The following is a 25,038-nucleotide window of genomic DNA, read 5'->3' as shown; positions in this document are numbered from 1 at the left end:
AAACTGACATGGATGGTAAAGTACAGACCTATAAGACACGACTAGTGGCAAAAAGTTTCAAACAAATTCATGGTATAGACTATGATGCGACTTTTTCCCCGGTTACTATGGTCAAGTCCATCAGGATTTTGTTAGCAATAGTTGCTTACTTTGACTATGAGATTTGGCAAATGGATGTCGAAACAACTTTCTTATATGGGAGCCTTGAAGAGGATGTATATATGATACAACCTGAGGGTTTTGTCGATCCAAAGTTTGGTAAGATATTTTATAATTACTTCTATCTATTTATAGATTGAAGCAAGCCTCAAGGAGAATGAATATTCATTTTGATAAAACGGTCAAAGTATTTGGCTTTATACAAAATGAAGATGAACCGTGTGTTTACAAGAAGGTTAGTGAGATCCATATGACATTCCTAGTATTATATGTAGATTACATATAACAAATAAGGAATGGCATACCTTCTCTACAGGATGTTAAGACTTGGTTGAGAAATAGTTTCTCGGTGAAAGACTTAGGCGATGCTACCTATATATTAGGGATCAAGATCTATAGAGATAGATTGAAAAGATTAATCAAACTAGTCGGAGTACATACATTGATAAAGTATACATCATTTTATGATGCAAGAGACAAAGAAAGGATATGTTTCGATGTCTCATGGGATAGTGATCTCAAAAGATAATTGCCCCCAAAATCATTAGATGATAAGGGTCATTTGAGAAAGTTCCAAATACGTCAGCAATTGGATCTATAATGTGTACAATGATATGTATTTATCCTGATGTTTCGTATGCTTTGAGCATGATGATCAGATACCAGTCTAATCCAGGTGAGGGTCACTTGATAGTTTTCAAGAATATTCTTAAGTACTTAAAGATAACTAAAGATTTATTTTTGGTATATAGAGAAGATAGGGAACTGGTTGTAAAGGGTTACACTGATACTAGTTTCTGAACTTAATTTTTGGACAGACAAGGATGAGTACGAGTTTATGTCTGTTTTGTGTTTTGTCTAAATATAATTGATGTTAGCTTGAATAGTTCACAGCAAGAATATTGATGATTCTATGGAAGCCGAATATATAGATATTTTTTTGAAATAGCCATGGAGACTGTTTAGGCATGTCCTTAGGCAATATCGCCTTATTAATGAGATTAATGATCAAGGAGATATAAATGTAAAGTGCATAGTAATGATAGTGTTGCAGACCCACTGACTAAGGCTTTGTCACAGCAGAAGTACGATGGTCATACTAGTTCCATGAGTATTAGATACATGGGTGACTGGCTTTAGTGTAAGTGGGAGATTGTTAGTGTTTGTGCCCTAGAGATAACACTTTGATGTTTTAGTTAAAGACATTTGGATTATTAATGTTTATGTTCTATCGATTATTCCCTTTATAATTTATTAATTCTTAATTTACTGCGATATAAATGTTAGATTAATAAATGTCCTTGGAATATGATATGCAATTATATATCTTGAAGTACGTGACTTAGAAATGAGATTATGAGAATAGTATCAATATTCCTAAAGGTCCCTAGTCGAGTATTATTATTAAGGGACAATAATAATGGATTAAGACTAATGTGTTTGTTGACTGATGATCACATCTCATTGATCATAGGTATAGTGATACTAAAGTCAAAGACACAGGCAGATGTATATGTACATAGTGTTGGACAGACCCGATGTGAGATTCTACATGTTTGTTGTGTCATAAGTAATTCTCACAGTGATAATGATGTAATGGTCCTTAGACCTGAAGTCATTATATTTCTATACGAGAATTAATATACATTGATTCCATTAAAAGTTACCCTTGACCGGGTAATGATAAAAGTGGACATTGGGTATATTATGAATTGTATGAGAAATATGAATGATCTAGATGGGATTTAACCCTCCTATTTTAGGAGTGATATTATTGGCCTCTTGTGTGAGCTAGACTACGAAATGCGTGGCCACACTCAAATGTTGATTTGATATGATAGTCTACTCATTGATCAAGGAAACCTGGATTATAAAATTGATGAGGATGACTCAGTACATGCCTCTATTTTAATCTATAATATGTGGTTAAAGGGATTATATTACATTGTACATTATTCACGAAAGGTTTAATCGATCACCAATTCAATTATTATTACTTGGGTAGCAATGATGTATTACTAGATGACGCTCATTGTTTACGATTTTAAATTAGATTTAAAATTCATTGCCAACGTAATAATAACCTATAGGGTCACACACAAAGAATGCTTGAAGGATTATTTAATTTAAATTGGATTTAAATTAAATTAAAGTAATTTAAATTATTTATAATATTAATTAAGTTTTAGTTAATTAATTAGATAAATATTGATATTCGAATTTACTAATATTAATTATGAAATTCACTTGTTAAATAATTAAGTGTGACTTAATTATTATGCAAATAGGAATTTCGAGTTAATAATAACTCCTAATTAGTTAAGAGTTATAATTCTTTTTCTACTCTCTATATAATATCTCTTATATGGCTGATTTTGTAAGCAAGACTTTTACAAAAAAACCCTAGCCACCAAGAGAGAAGATGGAGAGAGCAAGAAGAAACGAGTTTGTGCTAGTACACATCCAATCCTTGAGTTCAAGCATTCGTGTGGATACCGATAGAGCGTAGATCGCGAGAGCGGGATGCGTGGTGATTGAACAAGCTTTGGATCTCCATTAGTCAACCAATTGGTAAAGCTTCTTAAGGTAAACAATCTGATCTACGAATTAAATATATGTTTTTCGCATGGATCCTGCGGTGGGTTTCGAAAATTCTAATTTTTTCACGTTTTTAATTATTGTTTCTGTTGTGTTTATGTGCTCGAAACCCAACAGATAAAATATCATTAGCCCTTTGCATAGATGTTATTGATTGAGTGTCCTTTCAGCCTCCTCATTGCCCTGAACATCCAATATTTGGTAGACTGTAACAGGGTGAGTAAATGTCTCAGCATCTAGAGAAATAGAATCTATAACAGCTCTGTATCCTTGCTGAATAGTCTTTTCCTTTCAGCCTCATTGACATTCATTGGCTCACTTGCAATGGATTTTAACCTTATCTCTCATGTACCTGTCTTTCTCTCATAATCTCTCTTTTCTTGCATCATGGGCTTCCCGTGGCTCACCAGCCCCACACCCTCACCTTCACCATTTTAGGTTGGACTCCTCTCATTCTTTTTTGCCATGCAGCAAGAAATAGCATGTATCGATTCACTCTTTCCCTCTCCTTTTTCCTTGGGAGCAACCCAGCCTCTCACTCAAATCACTCTTTTCCCTTAAACCTAAGAGTGATTGGATAACTACTAAATCATATGCACTTGTGATAGATTTTGAAATGTCAAGTTGTGCTGTGACATTCAATGGATTTGAAATATCCGTTGAAAGTGTAGTTGGAATTATCAACGGATGACTACTGTGAGGCTTATCCGTTGAAAGACAATCACTGATCAACGGATAATGGATATCCATTGAAAGAATAGAAGAAAAAGGAATAGAAGTTGAAACTATTATTGAGTTTATGGAGATTGATTTAAGATTTTGTTGCATAGACTCTCCAATAGTTTGAGAAAGAATTGGCAAGTGATCCAATAAATCATCAATTAGATGATGATAACTTGCTTGAGATTTTGGCTCCTCCATGAATTTAAGAGATGGAGAATCAGGAATTGAGGTGTTTATCGTATCCATATCTAAAGAATTAGTGGGAGAATTTGTTGTGTGCGGTGTTTCGATTATGAGAGAATGAGGCCGTGACTCCACATTTATTGGAGCTACATCAATCTGACTTTGAGAAGGTGTAGCAACTGAGTCTTTTACTGTAATTGCCACTGTGTGTGCACCCTGTAACTCCCCCATAGGTTGACTTCTTATTTCTTATATAAGTTTGTGTTTGGTCAGTGTCCCTACCCTCTTGTTATGTGCTCTTGGAGGAGAACTTGTTTCAATAGTTGCACCTTTTTGGGAGGATGCAGCTAGAAATGAAGTTATTTTCTTTTAAAAAACTACAGTCTTTTGGGAGACTACAGTGTGGCTAGTTTGGGTAACACTTTCCTCACAATACTTATCCTTGGGGCTTCTTTGATTTTCACCCTTTCCCTCACCAAGCTCACTACCCTGTACACTTCCCTCAAGGGTTATGGTAGTTTTTACAACTGATGTCTTTTGAGAGACACTAGAGGTTGGTTTCTTAGACTTGGGTTTTGAAGATTTTGGTTTGGTGGCTTGGGTAGGCATCTGTTTGGTCACTGTCACAGATGTCATTGCCACAGTTGAAGTCAAAGAAACTGCAGATTGGGAAGAGATAGGGAGAGAAACATTTACCTTACTTACTCGAGGTGGTTCAATGATTGGAAGATAGTTGAGGGGCACCTCACTATTAATATTATTCCTATTTAAGTCTGCAAGAACTCTCTTCTCTTGCACCCAACAAGAAAGCTTGTTATTTGGGTTCTAAATCAAGAGATCCTCAGAAACATGATTAGCTATCATCATTAAAAATCTAGCATAATACACATTCCTAGGTCTATAAAAGAATGTCACTTAATTTTTACTCTATTTCTAGCATGACATAATTGTTAAAATTAAAATATTTGTCATATAAGAGCATATACAGCATGTTAACTAAGGAAGAAGTTATGGCATTAAAATTACTAATATTTCCAGAAAATACCTTGATAAAAGCATCACACATAAAACTCTCCTCTTTTCTAAGACCCCTCTTTTTAATATTACCTAAACTTGCAGTATCAAGAGAATAGCTCATAGAATTAAGCAAGTTAACCACATCAGTGTTAGTGTGTGGAACATTTGTGTTATTTTTAGATAATTTAAAGCATGACCGAATAGCATCACAGTTAACACATAAGTTTGTACCTTTGAGATTTAGGGTAATAGTCATGTTCTTGGAATCAAATACAGTGGTAGTCCATACGTCTTCCAAAACTTCACAGTAAATGGTTGTTGACTCGAGCATGGCATACTTCAATTTGCAGTTTCTGATGAAGTCTATCATTTTGTGGTAGTCCTCATACGCAACACTTTTTTCCACCAGTATTGTGAAGTTGTTCTTCTCATAGACAAACCCAGATTGAGACATGATTTTAACAACAGGTGCCATTTTTGCTAGCTTTTGAAGTTACAGAGAGAAAAGGGGTTTTGGAGATGAAGAGAGTAAATTGCCTTGTGTATTTAGAGAAAGGTAAAAGTGAGATATGTAATTGAAATAGGTTTTTATACTTTCTCAGGAAAAGACAAACAAATGATTAAAAATAAAATTAAATACCCAATGATAATTTCCAAAAATAACTGTTTAAAAAATAAAGTGAACTATAGAAATTCTAAAAATTATCCATCAACGTATACATATAGGCTGTAAGGGTTATTCGACGGATAAAGATCAAATTAAACGGTTATGATTGTTCAGTGGATATTCAATACATAATCATCTGTTGAAGGATAATGTGTCCAAAAATATTTTTGACTTTCAACAGATAATCCTTATCCGTTGAATTTCATCAGTATTTACCCTTAGCAAATCCTGATTTTGGAGTCAGGATTTGTCAACTTGCAAATCCTGATCAAGCATCAGGATCTATCAATTTGCAAATCATGATCATTAACAATAATAAAGTCTAATTTATTTCTGGATGCATTACAAATTACGAAGACATTAACAGTACTGAATTAAGAGTAATTAAGCATACCTAACTCACTTTCCAACCTAGTAAAAGTTAATTCATCAAGTGACTTGGTAAAGATGTCTACAAGTTGTTGCTCACTTGGAACAAAATGAAGTTCCATAGTACCATTCATAACATGCTCTCTTATTTAGTGGTATTTGATGTCAATGTGCTTTGTCCTTGAGTGATGCACATGATTTTTAGTGATGGCAATGGCACTTGTATTGTCATAGAAAATTTGACTCTTGTCCACATGTAGACCATAATCCAATAGTTAATTTTTCATCCAAAAAATATGCGCAAAACAGCTGCCAGCAGCTATATATTCAGGAAGTAGAAACTGAATTATGTTTCTTACTGAACTAGGACACAAGCTTGTTTCCTATAAATTGACATATGCCAGTTGTGCTTTTCCTGTCTACCCTGCATAATCTGCATCTAAACAACCAATTAGATCAAAGGCAGAATCTCTAGGGTCCCAAATGCCAAGTTTTGGTGTACCCTTGAGATATCTGAAATTCTTTTAATAACTATTAAATGAGATTCTCTAGGATCAGCCTGAAATCTAGCATAAAGAAAAGTATCAAACTTTATATCTGGCCTACTAGATGTTAAATATAAAAGTGAGCAAATCATGCTTCTATAGTTTGAAATGTCCACAGACTTTTCAGTAGTGTTCAATTCAAGCTTAGTAACAGTGACCATGGGAGTTTTTGTAGATGTACAATTCATTAAGAAAAACTTCTTTAAAAGATCATGAATATATTTAGCTTGACTAATGAATATTCCATCACTAACTTGCTTAACTTGTAAACCAAGAAAGTAAGTTAGTTCTCCCATCATGCTCATCTCATATTTACTTTGCATCAATTTGAAAATTTTTTTGCAAAGTTTCTCATTTGTAAAGCTAAATATAATATCATCTACATAAATCTGAACAAGTATAATAGAGCCAATAACATTTCTAAAGAAAAACGTTCTGTCAACAGTACCTCTTGTGAAATAATTTTCTAAAAGGAACTTTGACAAAGTATCATACCAGGCTCTAAGTGATTACTTCAATCCATAAAGTGCTTTATAAAGATAATAAACATAATCTAGAAAGTTGGAGTCTTCAAAACCTGAAGGCTGAATGACACAGACTTCCTCCTCCAAATCTCCATTCAGAAAAGCACTTTTGACATCCATTTGATGGACTTTGAAATTAGCATGGGCTGCATAGGCTAGAAAGATTCTGATTGCTTCAGGTCTTGCAACTGGAGTAAATGTTTAATCAAAATATATTCCTTCTTATTGACAGTAGCCCTTGGCAACCAATCTAGCTTTATTCCTTATAACTATGTCATTCTCATCCATCTTATTTCTGAATACCCATTTGGTGTCAATAGAATTATTGCCTTTAGGTTTGGGTACCAACTTCCATACTTTATTCCTTTCAAATTGGTTTAGCTCTTCCTGCATTGCTAAAACCCTATCAGGATCCATCAAAGCTTCTTCTACCTTCTTTGGCTCTTCCTGTGACAGAAAGCTGCTATACAGACATTCATCTTGAGTTGCTTTTTGATAAGTGGCATTTTATACCACTTAGAACGTCTTATAATGGCTTGAATTGATGTCTTGAAATCAAGTATTTTTTGTATTTGATGCGCTTTTGAGTGTTTTTGCATTTCAGGGTATAACTTGTGAATTCAGGGAGATTTTATCAAAATAAGCCTAGGGAAGTACTTGGGATCAGTCTCGGGGAGATGTGCGAAAAAATTAGCAAAATCAGGAGCAAGAAGTTCATTTTTCCAGAAGCATGCCAAGCGCCCGCCTGGGATCTGGGGCGGCCGTTTGGGAGCTGAGGCACCCGCTGGAAGCTGGGGCGGCTGCCTGGAGTCGGATTTTCTGATTCTGCTTTTTATTAATTTGTATCCTATTGGACTTCTGAGATTGCTGATTCTTGTGGACTTCTATATAAGTAATATTGAGAGACATTTCACAATAAGAAGCAACAAGTATTAATCAAGTAAGGAGCAAGGAGAGAAGATTAAGAAGACCGTTTTAGAACACCGCAACGAAGAAGAGGAAGCATACGATATCTTGTGATTCTTTTATTTATTGTAACAGTGGATTCTAGTTTTCTTTACTTTGAACCTTAATACTTTTGTGACGTACTCTGGTTTTAATAAGTATTTTATTAATTTATATATTGTCGTGTTATTATCATGTTTTCATATGAACCCATGGTGATGATGAGTTCTATCATGGGCTAATCATGATCATGGGGTCATAGCGGATTTACTATGGAATTCTTTAGTTAATTGTTTAATACCTTGTATGTGATGATTGTATGATATCTAGCATAGGTCGTGCTTATTCGTGTTATGTGTGTCACGAACATATAAGATAGCCTGTTAATCTCTTGTGAAGTGACAGTGAATCTTGAGATTTAGAACTTGCCATGCTAGCATAGGTTCATGTATTGTATGCATGATTAGTGGGTAACTCTAACCGTTTTACTTGCCCTGTGTAATCATAATGAATAACTTGCGCTTAAATCGTTATGTTGTCAAATTCTGTAGACATATAGGGTCTCAACATAATTGATGTATATTCAACTTCTATCTTAATTTGTGGATGCTTGGTAGAATGGTACTTGTACAACTAAAGTTGGCTTTCATCAGTTTCGTGTTGTTCGATTAATATCATCACTGTTACATGCTAAGGGTAATAACAATAACTATTGAAGGAAGTAGTAATGAAGTTATGATCTCATGTGCGTTTAATATTGTTAGTTCAAGTGTTATTTAAGTGTTTTATTCTCGTAGTTAATTGTAGTTATAAATTAGTTAATCAACCTTAAGTGTTATTGTCTTGACATTGAGAAGTAATCATACATTGGTGAGTAAGTGTTAATTAAATACAATTAGTCTGAGTCTCTGTGGGAATGAACTAGAAATCATTCTATATTACTTGCGAACGTGTATACTTGCATGAATTATTAGTGCATGCTTTGTGCCTAACAAGTTTTTGGCGCCGTTGCCGGAGATCGAACCCGGGTCACCCGCGTGACAGGAGGGAATACTTACCACTATACTACAACGACAATAACATAAAGCATGCGCTAATAATTCACGCAAGTATACGCGTTCGCAAGTAATATAGAATGATTTCTAGTTTGTTCCCAAAGAGACTCATACTAATTATATTTAATTAACACTTACTCACCAATATATGATTATTTTTCAATGTCAAGACAATAGCACTTAAGGTTGATTAACTAATTAGTAACTACAATTAACTACGAGAATAAAACACTTAAATAACACTTGAACTAACAATATTAAACACACATAAGATCATAACTTCATTACTACTTCCTTCAATAGTTATTGTTATTATCCTTAGCATGTAACGGTGATGATATTAATCGAACAACATGAAATTGATAAAAGCCAACTTTCGTTGTACAAATACCATTCTACCAAACATCCACAATTAAGATAGAAGTTGAATAGGCATCAATTATGTTGAGACCCTATATGTCTATAGAATTTGACAACATAACGATTTAAGCGCAAGTTATTCATTATGATTACACAGGGCAAGTAAAACGGTTCGAGTTACCCATTAATCATGCATACAATACATTAACCTATGCTAGCATGTCAAGTTCTAAATCTCAAGATTCACTGTCGCTTCACAAGAGATTAACAGGCTATCTTATATGTTTGCGACGCACATAAGACGAATAAGCACAACCTATGCTAGATATCATACAATCATCACATACCAAGGTATTAAACAATTAACTAAAGAATTTCATAGTAAATCCACTACGACCCCATGATCACGATTAGCCCATGATAGAACTCATCGTCACCATGGGTTCATATAAAAACATGATAATAACACGGCAATATAAACTAATAAAATACTTATTAAAATCAGAGTATGTCACAAGAGTATTAAGGTTCAAAGTAAAGAAAACTAGCATCCACTGTTATAACGAATAAAAGAATCACAAGATATTGTATGCTTCCTCTTCTTTGTTGCGGTGTGCTAAAACGATCTTCTTAATCTTCCCTCCTTGCTCCTTACTTGATTAATACTTGTTATTTCTTATTGTGAAACGTCTCTCAATATTACTTATATAGAAGTCCACAAGAATCAGCAGCCTCAGAAGTCCAATAGGATACGAATTAATAAAAAGCAGAATCAGAAAATCCGACTCCAGGAGGCTGCCCCAGCTTCCAGGTGGGCGCCTCAGCTCCCAAGCGGCCACCCCAGATCCCAGGCGGGCGCCTGGCATACTTCTGGAAAAATGAACTTCTTGCTCTTGATTTTGCTGATTTCTTCGCACATCTCCTCAAGACTGATCCCAAGTACTTCCCCAGGCTTATTTTGATGAAATCTCCCTGAATTCGCAAGTTATACCCTGAAATGCAAAAACACTCGAAAGCGCATCAAATACACAAAATACTTGATTTCAATATATCAATTCAAGCCATTATAAGACATTCTAAGTGGTATAAAATGCCACTTATCACACCCCCAAACTTACAATCGATGCTTGTCCTCAAGCGTCACAGACTCAATAACAAAATAAAAACATGCATGAATACAAACTACATGAAATGCAGCGATCCCCATCGCAATGACTAAACCAACCAACACATGACATCTCAACAAATGCAATTAGGCGACTAAAGATCAATAAAATCACGCAAGCTAACATACAACTAGAAATATGGTGCGTGCGAATGCTTAACAGATATGCTTCGAAACTAGATCAATTATCATAACTCAATTATCCTCAAGGCAATCACATGATTATATGAAGAATAAATTCTAGACACAAAATGACTTATAATACTTCAAGATCACTGGAGCTTATTACGGAATCATGCTTTTATTCAACACGATAAACAAATGCTTATTTGATCGTGCAATGAGTCAGGTCCATAAAAGACTTATGTAATGGCATCCATTTAACGAGCGTTAGGTTAGCGGATCCCAGACTATAAAAGCCTTAGGTCACTAGGCACAAAGTCCCATAAAAACTTAATAACTCGAATACCAAAGATCTCACTCGTGATCAATTATGCATTAAACCATATTCTTTTTTGTCTGATTTTTTCTATAAGGCCAAAAAAAAATTCCAACAGTGGGGCTCCAGGCGGTCGCACGGGAATACCAGGCGGGCGCCTCAGCTTCTAAGCGGCCGCCCGGGAAAGCAGGCGGGCGCCCGGGAGCTTTCTGGAAAAAAAAATTTCTGCCTTTTTCTTTTCTGATTTTTTTGGGTTTTTGGATAGAGTACTAACTTCTAAAGGTTCCTATAGTCTCAAATCTTGGGTTGCCTCCCAAGAAGCGCTTCTTTTACGTCATTAGCTTGACGTAGAGTAGTTCGATCAAGTTGACAATAAAACGGCAGTAACCACTTCTCGGTTTGCCGTATCCCCATAATAGTGCTTCAATCTCTGACCATTAACCTTGAATGCTTGGCCCGGATCATTCTCAAAAATCTCCACCGCTCCATGTGGAAACACAGTTTTGATGATAAATGGTCCAGACCACCTTGATTTCAACTTTCCAGGAAAAAGTCGGAGACGAGAGTTGAATAAAAGAACTTTTTTCCCCGGCACGAATGACTTAGGAGATAGCTTCCTGTCGTGCCACCTTTTTACTTTTTCCTTGTACATTTTGTTGTTCTCGTACGCTTGCAGTCGAAATTCATCAAGTTCATTTAACTGAAGCATTCGCTTCTTCCCAGCTGTATCTAGATCAAGGTTTAACTTCTTTAATGCCCAATAAGCCTTATGCTCAAGCTCCGTAGGTAAATTACATCCCTTACCATAGACAAGTTGAAACAGGGACATCCCAAGTGGAGTCTTGTATGTTGTTCTATAAGCCCAAACAGCTTCATCGAGCTTCAAAGACCAATCTTTCCTTGACGAGAAAACAACTTTCTCTAGGATGTGCTTGATATCTCTATTAGACACTTCAGCTTGACCATTAGTTTGTGGATGATAGGCAGTAGCAATACGATGATTCATATTGTAGCGCTGCATCATAGAAGTGAACTTACGATTGCAGAAATGTGACCCGTCATCACTTATGATCATTCATGGCATTCCAAACCTTGTGAATATCTGCTTATGTAGAAAACTCAACGCTACCTTTGCATCATTTGTCGGTAGAGCCTTGACTTCTACCTATTTCAAGACATAATCGACTGCCAGCAAGATGTACTGATTATTGCAGGACGAGATATATGGTCCCATAAAATTGATTCCCCAAACATCGAAGACCTCAACTTCAAGCATCACATTTAAAGGCATATCATCCTTTCTAGTAAGATTCCCAACTCTTTGGAAATGATCACACCTTAAAACGAACTGATGTGCATCCTTAAACAATGTAGGCCAGAAAAAACTTCTTGCAGAATACGAGCTGCTAACTTTTAACCACCATAATGTCCACCATAACTGTGGAATGACAGTCTCATAATATCCCCTCCGTCTCATAGAATGGGATACATCTCCTGATGATCTGGTCAGCTCCTTGTCAAAACAAATATGGTTTATCCCACATATACCACTTCACCTCATGCAGAAACTTCTTCTTTTGAGCTGCATTCATATTAGGAGGCATTATATTGCTGACAAGATAGTTCACAATGTCTGCGAACCATGGCTCTTCCTCCTGAACTGCGAACAACTGCTCATCCGAAAAAGATTCGTTGATCAATGTCTTATCATGTGAAGTAGAATTGGGATTCTCTAGTCTAGAGAGATGGTCAGCTACTTGTTTCTCAGTATCTTTTTATCCTTGATCTCTAACTCAAATTCCTGTAGCAAGAGCACCCAACGAATAAGTCTAGGCTTCGAATCCTTCTTTGAGACCAGATAGCGAATGACAGCGTGATCAGTGAATACTGTCACCTTTGTCCCAAGTAGATAAGATCGAAATTTTTCGAAACCAAAAACTATAGCCAAGAGCTCCTTCCCAGTAGTGGTGTAGTTCATTTGAGCTCCATTAAGCATCTTACTAGCATAGTAGACCACATGAAAAATATTATACTTGCGCTGCCCAAGAACTGCTCCCACTGCATAATCACTTGCATTGCACATCATCTCAAAAGGTTATGTCCAATCAGGTGCCGTAATAACGGGTGCAGTTATTAAACTCTTCTTGAGAGTCTCGAATGCTTCCAAGCATTCATGATCAAATTTGAAAGGCACATCTTTCTCGAGCAAGTTGCACAACGGCTTAGATATCTTAGAGAAGTCCATGATGAAACGCCGATAAAAACCCGCATGACCAAGAAAACCACGGATTCCTTTCACAAAATAGGTGGCGGAAGATTTTCAATCACTCCCACCTTGGCTTTATCCACCTCAAGGCCTTTGCTAGAGACTTTATGCCCAATAATGATGCCTTGTTGCACCATGAAGTGACATTTTTCCCAATTGAGCACCAAATTAGTATCCACACACCTTTTAAGCACCAAACGAAGATTATGCAAACATTCATCAAATGAATGTCCAAAGACGGAGAAGTCGTCCATGAACACTTCGACATTATTTCCAATCATATCAGAGAATATAGCCATCATGCATCTCTGAAAATTGGCAGGTGCACCACATAAGCCGAAAGAAACTCTATGAAAAGCAAACATTCTAAATGGACAAGTGAAAGTAGTTTTTTCTTGATCTTCAGGTGCAATGCAAATCTAATTAAAACACGAATAGCCATACAGAAGATAATAATATTGATGACCAGCCAACCTGTCAAGCATTTGATCGATAAATGGAAGAGGGAAGTGATCCTTCCTTGTGGCTTTGTTCAACTTTCTGTAGTCCAAGCATACCCTCCATCCTGTGACTGTTCGAGTGGGGATGAGCTCGTTTTTCTCATTTGCTACCACAGTAATACCTCCTTTCTTAGGTACACATTGCACTGGGCTCACCCAGGAACTGTCAGAAATAGGATATATGATTCCTGCATCCAGCCACTTTAGAATTTCTTTCTTCACCACTTCTTTCATGATTGGATTCAGTCTTCGCTATTGCTCAACAGTCGGCTTGCTACCTTCCTCTAGCAAAATTTTATGCATGCAATACGAAGGGCTGATCCCTTTTATATCTGCTATAGTCCATCCGATGGCTGATTTGAATTCTCTCAAGATCCTCAAGAGCTTGTCCTCATCACTACCTGAAAGGTCAAATGCAATAATAACAGGAAAAGTAGATGCATCACCTAAAAAAGCATACCTCAAGTGTGCAGGCAATGGTTTAAGCTCCAAAATAGGTGCTTCCTCAATAGATGGTTTGAGCTTTCCCTCGGCATTCTTGAGATCAGTAGTACCAAGAGATTCAAATGGCATGTCTAGCTTTCGCCTCCAAGGAGAAGCATTTAGATATTGTAGTTGCTCATTGCCTTCCTCATCTTCACTGTCAAATTCCCCCACTAAGGCTTTTTTAAAGGCATCAGACCTTAGCACATGATCAAGTTCTGAAGTTACCGTAGAATCAATCAAATCCACCTTGAAACACTCCTCATTTTCTGTAGGGAATTTCATCGCATTGAATACATTGAATGTCACATCCTGATCTTGCACCCTCATAGTAAGTTCATCTTTTTGCACATCTATCAAGGTACGACCTGTAGCCAAGAAAGGTCTTCCCAAGATTATGGTAATCTTCTTATCTTCCTCGAAATCCAGAATGACAAAGTCTACAGGAAAGTTGAGCTTATCCACCTTTACTAACACGTCCTCCATGATGCCTCGTGGGTATGTAATAGAACGATCAGCCAATTGTAGAGACATGTAGATGGGCTTTGGATTAGGCAAATTCAGCTTTTTGAAGATAGACAACGGCATCAGATTGATGCTTGCTCCCAAATCGCAGAGGCACTTATCGAATGACAACTTGCCAATAGTGCAAGAAATGGTGAAGCTGAAAGGAATATGTCCTAAGTCCAATCATGTATGAGGATTTAGGAATAACTTTTATGTAATCTGTTTTGATTTCATTGATATTAATAAAAGACTTGTTTTGTTTTTATTACGGGCTTTATCTATTTAAGTGTTTAAATAAGATATTCCATAGTTTAGAGTAAAGCTTTTTATGGATTATGATGAGATCATAATAATGAGACCTAAAAAGATGATAACTCTAAACTTAAATAGTTCCTGGTCATAGGATTACTAACTGGTAATTAATAATCCGCAAAGATTGGTACATACTATGCTTGCTTCATTATGAAGGATGTCTGTTCTCATAGACATTTGTGTGGTGACAATATAGCTAGTATGTAGGTGCTTATTATAGAATAAGTTCACTGAACATGACTCGCACAGCTGAACAACTGATGGAGTTCACTCACGTGTCAGCAGTTGTTCACATAGTGATAGTTGTACAAGTATCCTTAGACTTGAGGTCATCATAGTCATCTTGTGTACACTGAACTATGCTTTGGTTTTGTTCTTAGTCTCCAGGGACAATTATTAGGGCTCTTCTGGGTATAGGAATTTGTACACGAAGATAGTGTATGATCAATAAAGGATCTACCCCTTCCAGTGAAGGAAGCGAATGTTCAAGGCTGATCCACTTATGCTAGTTCAGGAATCTCTGGCCAGAGTAAATGAAATTAGAAAGGAGTTTCTAATTTGCATAGAACTACGCATAGTAAATGGTAAGCAAAGTGATTGAATTAGATAGGCTTGACACGAGTTCCATGCCTTGTATTTAATCGGGACATTGTAGGGTAGAAGGAGTTTATTGTACGGTAACTATTCACTGACAGGTTCTTGGTATTCTAAGCAGTGAATTCATATTATCCGGATAGTCGCGATATGTTGAGAAGCATCACTCACGATGTAGAATAAATGTGATTAATTAATTAATCATATTTAATAAATTAGAGAATTTATATAAATAATGATAAAATAGTTTTATTATTATTTATTTCTACTACCGGCTTAATATTGAACCTACAGGGTCACACCATAAAAAGAGAATGATTTATTGGTGGAGGAATTAATTAATAATGGCTAATAATTATTTATTTATAAAATAAATAATTAATTGGCAAATTTAATAATTGATTAAATGAGATTTAATTGATTATAAATTAATTAAGAAAAGTTCTTAATATTATTAATTAAGGATTTAATTTTTGGAAATTAAATCAAGAGAGAGAATTATTTCTAAAGTGTTTAGAAAAAGGATTAATAATTAAAAGGTGTTTTAATTATTAATGAGAATAATAAATGGGATAATAATAATATTATTTATGGGAAAATTTCAGCTGAAAATTTTGCCTATAAATACACTATTATAGACCCTAATTTTATTCTAACCCACATCAAACCCGAAAACCCAAAAAGTTTGGAAAACCCAATTCTCTCCACCTCCTTCTTCCTCCTTAACATCATTTTCTTGGTGGATACCGGTGGAGTGCTTCACACTTGAGGAGCAACTGCTAAGGATCTCTGATCGTTGTCTCCGAATTATTTTAAAAGGTTAGATTCGATCCCTCAAATTTTTATTCATGATTTATATGCTTTTATTTGGATTTTGTATGTGTAAAAGTGTTTTGCCATGCCCCCGCTGCGTTTAAAATCCAACAATGGTATCAGAGCATAGGTTGTATGCATATAGATCTGTGGTAAAAATTTCAGAATTTTATGTGCTTGTATGAATTAATTATGATTTTTACAAGTTATATTATGGATTAATTTTGCCTGATGAGAAATCATTTCTCAGAATAATTTTGATTGTTGATCTGGGTTCTACAAGTGTTGTAGATCGTCTGGGTATTTTTTTTATAATTTTATGATGTATAGATTTTTTATTATGAATTTTTGAAGTTGTATCAATTAAATTCGTAATTAAATAATTATATATATATATGAATTGTTTGTATGTATATATTATGTATCTGCACTGCTGTCTGCTGTTGCTGTACTACTGCTGCTGCACGGAACATGAACAGTCTGACAAGCACGCTGATCGAGAAGGAAAAAGAAGTCGGCTGCTGAAAATTAAAAAAAAAAAATTATAGGGGTGTAACGCATTCCGGGAATGCGTTACACACCTGTGGCGCATTCGCGGAATGCGTTACACCCTTTAATGGCTGAAAAGGGGTGTAACGCATCACCGGAATGCGTTACAGGGCTTGTAACGCGTTCCTGTAATGCGTTACAGCCCGTCTGTTGATTTTAAAATTGATTTTCTGGGAGTTTCGTAACTCCGTTTTGGGCGTGCAATATACCGTTGGATTCGTTTTTCCGAGACGGATCTAATGGAGTGATCAATTTTAGTTTATATAAAAGTTTTGAACTGTTTATATTTCCATGAAGTGTTTTAAAGCTGTTTTTGATTGTTTTAATTAATTTTAAATGCTTCATGTGATACATAGGGATGTATAATTCTTAGACTAATGTGCTAGATGATGTAACATGCCTACCTTGATGTTTATTCATGTTGATATATGTGATATATGCTTAGTTTATCATGTGATGATAGATTTAGGTGAACTTAAATAAACATAAGGCGTTTGTTAGACAACCTAGTATAGTGAAATTGTTTCATAACCTTAAGAATAATATTATGAATACAATCATGAGACTCTTGTGTTTGTGAAACACGTAATTGAATATGAATTTTCGATATGAGAGAAAGGATGATTCTGTCAACAACAGATTTCTATCTGTAAGAAAGGGTTATTAAGTGACGCCTCTTGACAATGCTCCACCCGATCTGGGAATCGTCTGATTATTGATTATTGATTTGAAAAATTTAATTTAAAAGGAAGAATCTCTTTATAATATGATTATGATTGTAACGTAATATAATCCCTCTAAAATTAAATAATATCAAGTAGTAATTGGCCAATGACACAACGGGCTTGTGTCGGTCATAGCCTTCCAACATGATAGAAAAGTAGTTCTTATTTTTGAATCATTATCGGTTCGTGCTACAGCCGAGGGCTTTGATTTCGAAATAAGAAATACTTGTCTATTACATAGAGATGTGTACATTGAATAAGAATCTAAAGGTCGGTACGTGCTACAGCCGTGGGCCTTTGGGGACTGATTCAACTGTACGGAATGTTGGGTAAGACTTGACTTAGAATATTGAGTTTGTCGTGCTACAGCCGAGACTCAATTATTCAAGAGGCTAAAGTTTGATTAGGGAATAACATGAGATGTAATTGACAAGAGTTGTCTGCCTATTAAACATTGCATGGCGGTTCGTGCTACAGCCGGGGTTGTATAATGGAATGTAGGATCCCTATTCCCACTAGCATTATGAATGCTTAATTTTTCACGTAGGGGGTTGAATAAATTAGGAAAACTAGTGGGAGCCACTTATGAATAAAGACCCGATTCATATAGTGTTTTAAAATGAAATCGAATATTTTCTAAGTGTTGTTATGTGTTTATCATTTACAGATTTACAATATACATTATGTCTTCTGCACTATCACTCAGGAGCATACTAGATGCTCACAAATTGACTGGTCCTAATTATGCTGACTGGCTTCGAAACTTGAGAATTGTTCTCAGGATTGAGAAGCTGGAATACGTGATTGACTCACCTAAGCCTATTGAACCTGCTAGTGATGCACATAATCATGAACATTTTGTGTATCGTAAGTGGATAGATGATGCAAATGTTGCTCAATGCATCATGCTAGCTTCCATGAACATTGAGCTACAGAAGCAACATGAGCATATGGATGCTCACCCTATCCTCATGCATCTACATGAGTTGTATGATGTGGCGGGGAGGACAGCTCGATATGAGATATCGAAGGAGGTTTTCGGTTGTAGGATGTCTGAGGGATCATCTGTGAATGACCATGTACTTAAGATGATCAATTTGATTGAACGTCTTGGACAACTTGGTTTTGCCATGGATGGGGAGCTGAGCCAAAACTTGGTCTTGCAATCGCTTCCGAGTTCATTCTCGCAGTTTGTTGTGAACTTTCACATGAATAAGTTGGATGTCAGCCTGCCTAAACTCCACAACATATTGAAGACTGTGGAATCGAATTTTCCCCCTAAGAGAGTTCTATTCTTCTAATTGGTGAAGGTTCCAATCCTAAGAAAAGGAAGAGGAACCCTTCCAAGAAGAAGAAAGTAGGTGAGAAAACGCTGGTTCCACCAAAAGCTGAAGATCCCGAGAGCAAAGTTGTTTGCTTTCACTGTAACAAGGTGGGGAACTGGAAGAGGAACTGTAAGGTTTACCTTGCAGAATTGAAGAAGAAGGGTAGTGAGACTACCGCTTCTGATTCAGGTATGTTCATGATAGAAATGAATATGTCATTAAATCAAATTTCTACTTGGGTATTAGATACCGCCTGTGGTTCTCAAATCTGCAATTTGTTGCAGGGACCAAGGAGAAGTAGGACTCTTGAGGAAGAGGAGGTGATTCTACTGATGGAAATGGAGCAAGAGTTGTTGCTGAAGATGTAGAATCATTTCATTTACATAGGCCTACGGGCAAGACTATTGTTTGAAATAATTGTTATTTTGTTCCCTCGATTGTGAGGAATATTATTCCCATGTTAGACTTGGCTGGATTTTCATTTATTATTGAGAATAATGAATGTTCTATTCTAAGAGATAATATTCTTTATGGACGTGGTGCTTTAAATAATGGTCTGTTTATATGTGACATTTACTTCAGATTGAACAAACTAATAAAAGAAAAGAGATGATGAAAATCTCACTTTATAGTGGCAATGCAGTCTCCATTTAGTAGACATGGAGAGAGGACTGCAAATTTGCTAGGAATGGTACACACAGATGTATGTGGACCAATGTCTACGCAAGCCATGGGTGGATTTTCATACTTCATTACTTTCATAGATGATAGATCTAGATTCGGATATGTGTTTGATGAAACACAAGTCTGAAGCCTTTGAAAAGTTCAAAGAGTATAAGTATGAAGTGGAGAAACAATAAAACATAGTATTATAACTCTTCGATCAGATCGAGGTGGTGAATACTTTAATGGAGTATTTCTAGATTATCTCAAAGTAAATGGTATAGTCTCCCAGTGGACTCCTCCAGATTGGTATCTGAAAGGAGAAATCGAACTTTGTTAGACATAGTTCGGTCCATGATGAGCTATGCAAACCTTCCAGTATTCCTATGGGGTTATGTATTGGAAACCTCAGCATATTTACTGAATAAGGTGCTTTCCAAATCTGTTCCTCAAACTCCGTATGAGATATGGAAAGAAAGGAAACCGAGTCTTAAACACGTTAAGATTTGGGGATGTCCAGCTTATGTCAAGTAAGTTGACCCAAATAAGCTGGAATATCGATCCGTAAAATGTAGTTTTGTGGGATATCCTAAAGAGACTTTAGGGTATTACTTTTACACCGATCATCGGGTGTTTGTATCCAGACATGCTACCTTCTTGGAAAAGGATTTTATCCTTGAAGGAAACAGTGGGAGCAAAATTGAACTTGATGAAGTTCAAGAAGCACAAACTACTACGGATTAAGTGGAAACACCTGTTCTGACTAAACAACCTTTTGTAGAATAGCCCATTCGTAGGTCAGGGAGAGTGTCTTGCCAACCTGAGAGGTAATATGGCCTTGTCATTGAGAATGACAATGAGTTGTCAATCATTTGATGATGACGACCCTGTGACCTATAATGAGGCTATAAGTAGTGTTGACTCAGAGAAATGGCATAGTGCCATGAAATCCAGAATGGAATCTATGTATACGGTATACAAAAGATAGATTATAGCAGATGGCCAGGTGGAGACCTATAAGGCCAGGCTTGTGGCAAAAGAATTTAAACAAAGGCAATGGATTGACTTTGATGAAGCCTTTTACCTGTAGCCCTGTTAAAATTAGTTCGGATTTTGCTTGCGATTGCTGCTTACTACGACTATGTGATTTGGCATATAGCCAGATGGTTTTCTTTCCAAGGGAAATGAAAACCTAGTGTGTAAGCTACTGCAAACCATATGTGGTTTAAAGCAAGCTTCTCGTAGATGGAACATTCGTTTTGATGAGACAATCAAAGAGTTTGATTTTATCAAAAACATAGATGAAGCATGCGTCTACAAAAGGGTTAGTGGGAGCGCGGTAACATTTCTTGTATTGTATTGAATTAGAGTTGACACACATAACAACATAGCAGACCCACTCACAAAGCTACTTTATGAAAGTCACTTTGATCGTCATAATGACAGGATGGGTATTAGATATCAGAGTGATTGGCTTTAGTACAAGTGGGAGATTGAAAGGAATATGTCCTAAGTCCAATCATGTATGAGGATTTAGGAATAACTTTTATGTAATCTGTTTTGATTTCGTTGATATTAATAAAAGACTTGTTTTGTTTTTATTACGGGCTTTATCTATTTAAGTGTTTAAATAAGATATACCATAGTTTAGAGTAAAGCTTTTTATGGATTATGATGAGATTATAATAATGAGACCTAAAAAGATGATAACTCTAAACTTAAATAGTTCCTGGTCATAGGATTACTAACTGGTAATTAATAATCCGCAAAGATCGGTACATACTATGTTTGCTTCATTATGAAGGATGTCTGTTCTCATAGACATTTGTGTGGTGACACTATAGCTAGTATGTAGGTGCTTATTATAGAATAAGTTCACTGAACATGACTCGCACAGCTGAACAACTGATGGAGTTCACTCACGTGTCAGCAGTTGTTCACATAGTGATAGTTGTACAAGTATCCTTAGACTTGAGGTCATCATAGTCATCTTGTGTACACTGAACTATGCTTTGGTTTAGTTCTTAGTCTCCAGGGACAATTATTAGGGCTCTTCTGGGTATAGGAATTTGTACACGAAGATAGTGTATGATCAATAAAAGATCTACCCCTTCCAGTGAAGGAAGCGAATGTTCTAGGCTGATCCACTTATGCTATTTCAGGAATCTCTGGCCAGAGTAAATGAAATTAGAAAGGAGTTTCTAATTTGCATAGAACTACGCATAGTAAATGGTAAGCAAAGTGATTGAATTAGATAGGTTTGACACGAGTTCCATGCCTTGTATTTAATCGGGACATTGTAGGGTAGAAGGAGTTTATTGTACGGTAACTATTCACTGACAGGTTCTTGGTATTCTAAGCAGTGAATTCATATTATCCGGATAGTCGCGATATGTTGAGAAGCATCACTCACGATGTAGAATAAATGTGATTAATTAATTAATCATATTTAATAAATTAGAGAATTTATATAAATAATGATAAAACAGTTTTATTATTATTTATTTCTACTACCGGCTTAATATTGAACCTACAGGGTCACACCATAAAAAGAGAATGATTTATTGGTGGAGGAATTAATTAATAATGGCTAATAATTATTTATTTATGAAATAAATAATTAATTGGAAAATTTAATAATTGATTAAATGAGATTTAATTGATTATAAATTAATTAAGAAAAGTTCTTAATATTATTAATTAAGGATTTAATTTTTGGAAATTAAATCAAGAGAGAGAATTATTTCTAAAGTGTTTAGAAAAAGGATTAATAATTAAAAGGTGTTTTAATTATTAATGAGAATAATAAATGGGATAATAATAATATTATTTATGGGAAAATTTCAGCTGAAAATTTTGCCTATAAATACACTATTATAGACCCTAATTTTATTCTAACCCACATCAAACCCGAAAACCCAAAAAGTTTGGAAAACCCAATTCTCTCCACCTCCTTCTTCCTCCTTAATATCGTTTTCTTGGTGGATACCGGTGGAGTGCTTCACACTTGAGGAGCAACTGCTAAGGATCTCTGATCGTTGTCTCCGAATTATTTTAAAAGGTTAGATTCGATCCCTCGAATTTTTATTCATGATTTATATGCTTTTATTTGGATTTTGTATGTGTAAAAGTGTTTTGCCATGCCCCCGCTGCGTTTAAAATCCAACAGAAGCTACCTGGATCCTTAAGCTTTAGAGGTAATTTTTGTTGCAGCACAGCACTGTACTCTTCCGTTAGAGCAACGGTATCAAGATCATCCAGTTTCACCTTTCTTAAAAGAATACCCTTCATGAATTTCGCATAACTAGGCATTTGCTCTAGAGCCTCAGCGAAAGGTATGTTGATGTGAAGTTTCTTGAACACCTCCAGAAAGTTACCAAATTGCTTATCCAACTTTTGTTTTTGCAATCTCTTAGGAAAAGGTGGTGGAGGATAGAGCTGTTTCTCCATTGTATTACCCTCCGGTAGAGTATGTTCAATAGTAGTCTTCCTTGGTTCCGCCTCTTTCTCCTTTTGCTTTTCTTCTTCATCTACAACTCCAGCTTCTCCATCTTTTGCTTTTTCAGCATCAGCAACTTTTCCAGACCTTAAGGTAATAGCTTTGACTTGCTCTTTAGCTTCCTTCCTACCTGGCACTTCAGTATCACTGGGAAGTGTGCCAGGTTAACGTTTGAGCACGACATTGGCTATTTGACCGATTTGATTCTCCAAGGTCTAGATAGACACATCTAGACTTTTGCACAACAGCTTTAGCTCCTCGAAATCAGCACTAGAAGGTGGAGCAGCACCTCCTTGTTGAGGATATGATTGCTTTTGAGCATATTGTTGAGGTTGCGGGAATCCAGATGGATTAAACTATTTACTTACACCTTGCTGATATGGTTGTTGAACAATATTCTGAGTATTGCTCCAGCTGAAATTGGGATGATTTCTGTTATTAGGATGATAAGTAGCTGGCACAGGCTGCTGCGGTCGCTGATAATTGTTCACATACTGAACAGATTCATTAACAAGAGAACACTGATCTATAACATGAGAGCCTGCACAAAACTTACAGACCATAGCTCTCTGATTGACTCCATAGTTGGCTAAAGAATCGACCTTCATAGACAGCGCTTGGAGCTGCGCTGCAATAGCTGTAGCTGCATCAACTTCCAGAATACATGCTACTTTCTCATGCATCATCCTTTAAGTTGGGTTTTGATGCTCGTTTGCAGCCATAGTTTCAATAAGATTATAGGCTTCAGTATAGCTTTTGGCCCACAAGGCGCCTCCAGCTACCGCATCGAGCATGGGCCGAGACTGAGCCCCCAAACCATTGTAGAACCCAGTGATCACCAGTCAGGCATACCATGATGTGGACACTTTCTCATCATCTCCTTATAGCGCTCCCAAGCTTCACACATAGATTCTGTTGGTTGTTACGTAAACTGAGTAAGATCACTTCTCATAGCTGCAGTCTCTGCCATTGGATAGAACTTCACCAGAAACTTTTGCGCAAGATCTTCCCAAGTAGTGATGGACCCAGCTGGTAAAGAATGTAACCAGTCCTTAGCTTTATCCTTCAGAGAGAATGGGAAAAGCCTCAGCTTGATAGCCTCATCAGTAACACCATTATTTTTGAAAGTACTACAGATCTCGACAAAATTCTTGATATGCATGTTGGGATCTTCAGTCGCAGCACCTCTGAAAGAAACAGAATTCTGCACCATCAAATAGTGCCCGGCTTGATTTCAAAAGTATTATCCTGAATAGCCGGATGAATGATGCTTGACTGAATGTCATCAATTTTAGGCCGAGAAAAGTTCATAAGAGCTGGATCTGCTGGAACTATACGATCACCCATGTTTACCGGTTCTTTCTGCTCACTCTCTTTATTCGAATCTTCAAAATCTATCTTCTCCGGAATATCAAGAACTGAGTCTGTCTCCTCAGCCGTATCTAGAGTCCTCTTGCGAGTGCGAGAACGTGTTTGCATAAACGCTCGCTAGAGTACCTGAAACACAACCGGAAACAATAAGTAACAAGTCTTAATCAATGAGTCCTAATGACCACTGATGGCAAGTACATAAACTAAACAAATTAACACCGAGTCCCCGGCAGCGGCGCCAAAAACTTGTTAGGCACAAAGTATGCGCTAATAATTTTTACGCAAATATACGCGTTCGTAAGTAATATAAAATGATTTCTAGTTCGTTCCCATAGAGACTCAGACTAATTATATTTAATTAACACTTACTCACCAATATATGATTATTTCTCAATGTCAAGACAATAACACTTAAGGTTGATTAACTAATTATTAACTACAATTAACTATGAGAATAAAACACTTAAATAACACTTGAATTAACAATATTAAACACACATGAGATCATAACTTTATTACTACTTTCTTCAATAGTTATGGTTATTACCCTTAGCATGTAACGGTGATGATATTAATCGAACAACACGAAACTGATAAAAGCCAACTTTCGTTTTACAAGTACCATTCTACCAAGCATCCACAATTAAGATAGAAATTGAATAGGCATCAATTATGTTGAGAC

General features: G+C 36.2%; 1 non-coding gene across 1 annotated transcript; it reads left to right on the top strand.

The window, feature by feature from the left end:
• Nucleotides 1-23,833: 23,833 nt before the first annotated feature.
• On the top strand, nt 23,834-23,940 carry LOC141722138 (small nucleolar RNA R71). Its single transcript, XR_012575167.1, has one exon. It is a non-coding gene; the product is annotated as a small nucleolar RNA R71 (small nucleolar RNA).
• Nucleotides 23,941-25,038: the final 1,098 nt, after the last annotated feature.

This window comes from Apium graveolens, chromosome 4 (assembly GCF_009905375.1).
Source record: "Apium graveolens cultivar Ventura chromosome 4, ASM990537v1, whole genome shotgun sequence".
In the NCBI taxonomy this organism is placed as follows: Eukaryota; Viridiplantae; Streptophyta; class Magnoliopsida; order Apiales; family Apiaceae; genus Apium; species Apium graveolens.
Note: the sequence above shows the minus strand (reverse complement) of the source record. Positions and strands in the feature narration are given on the sequence as shown.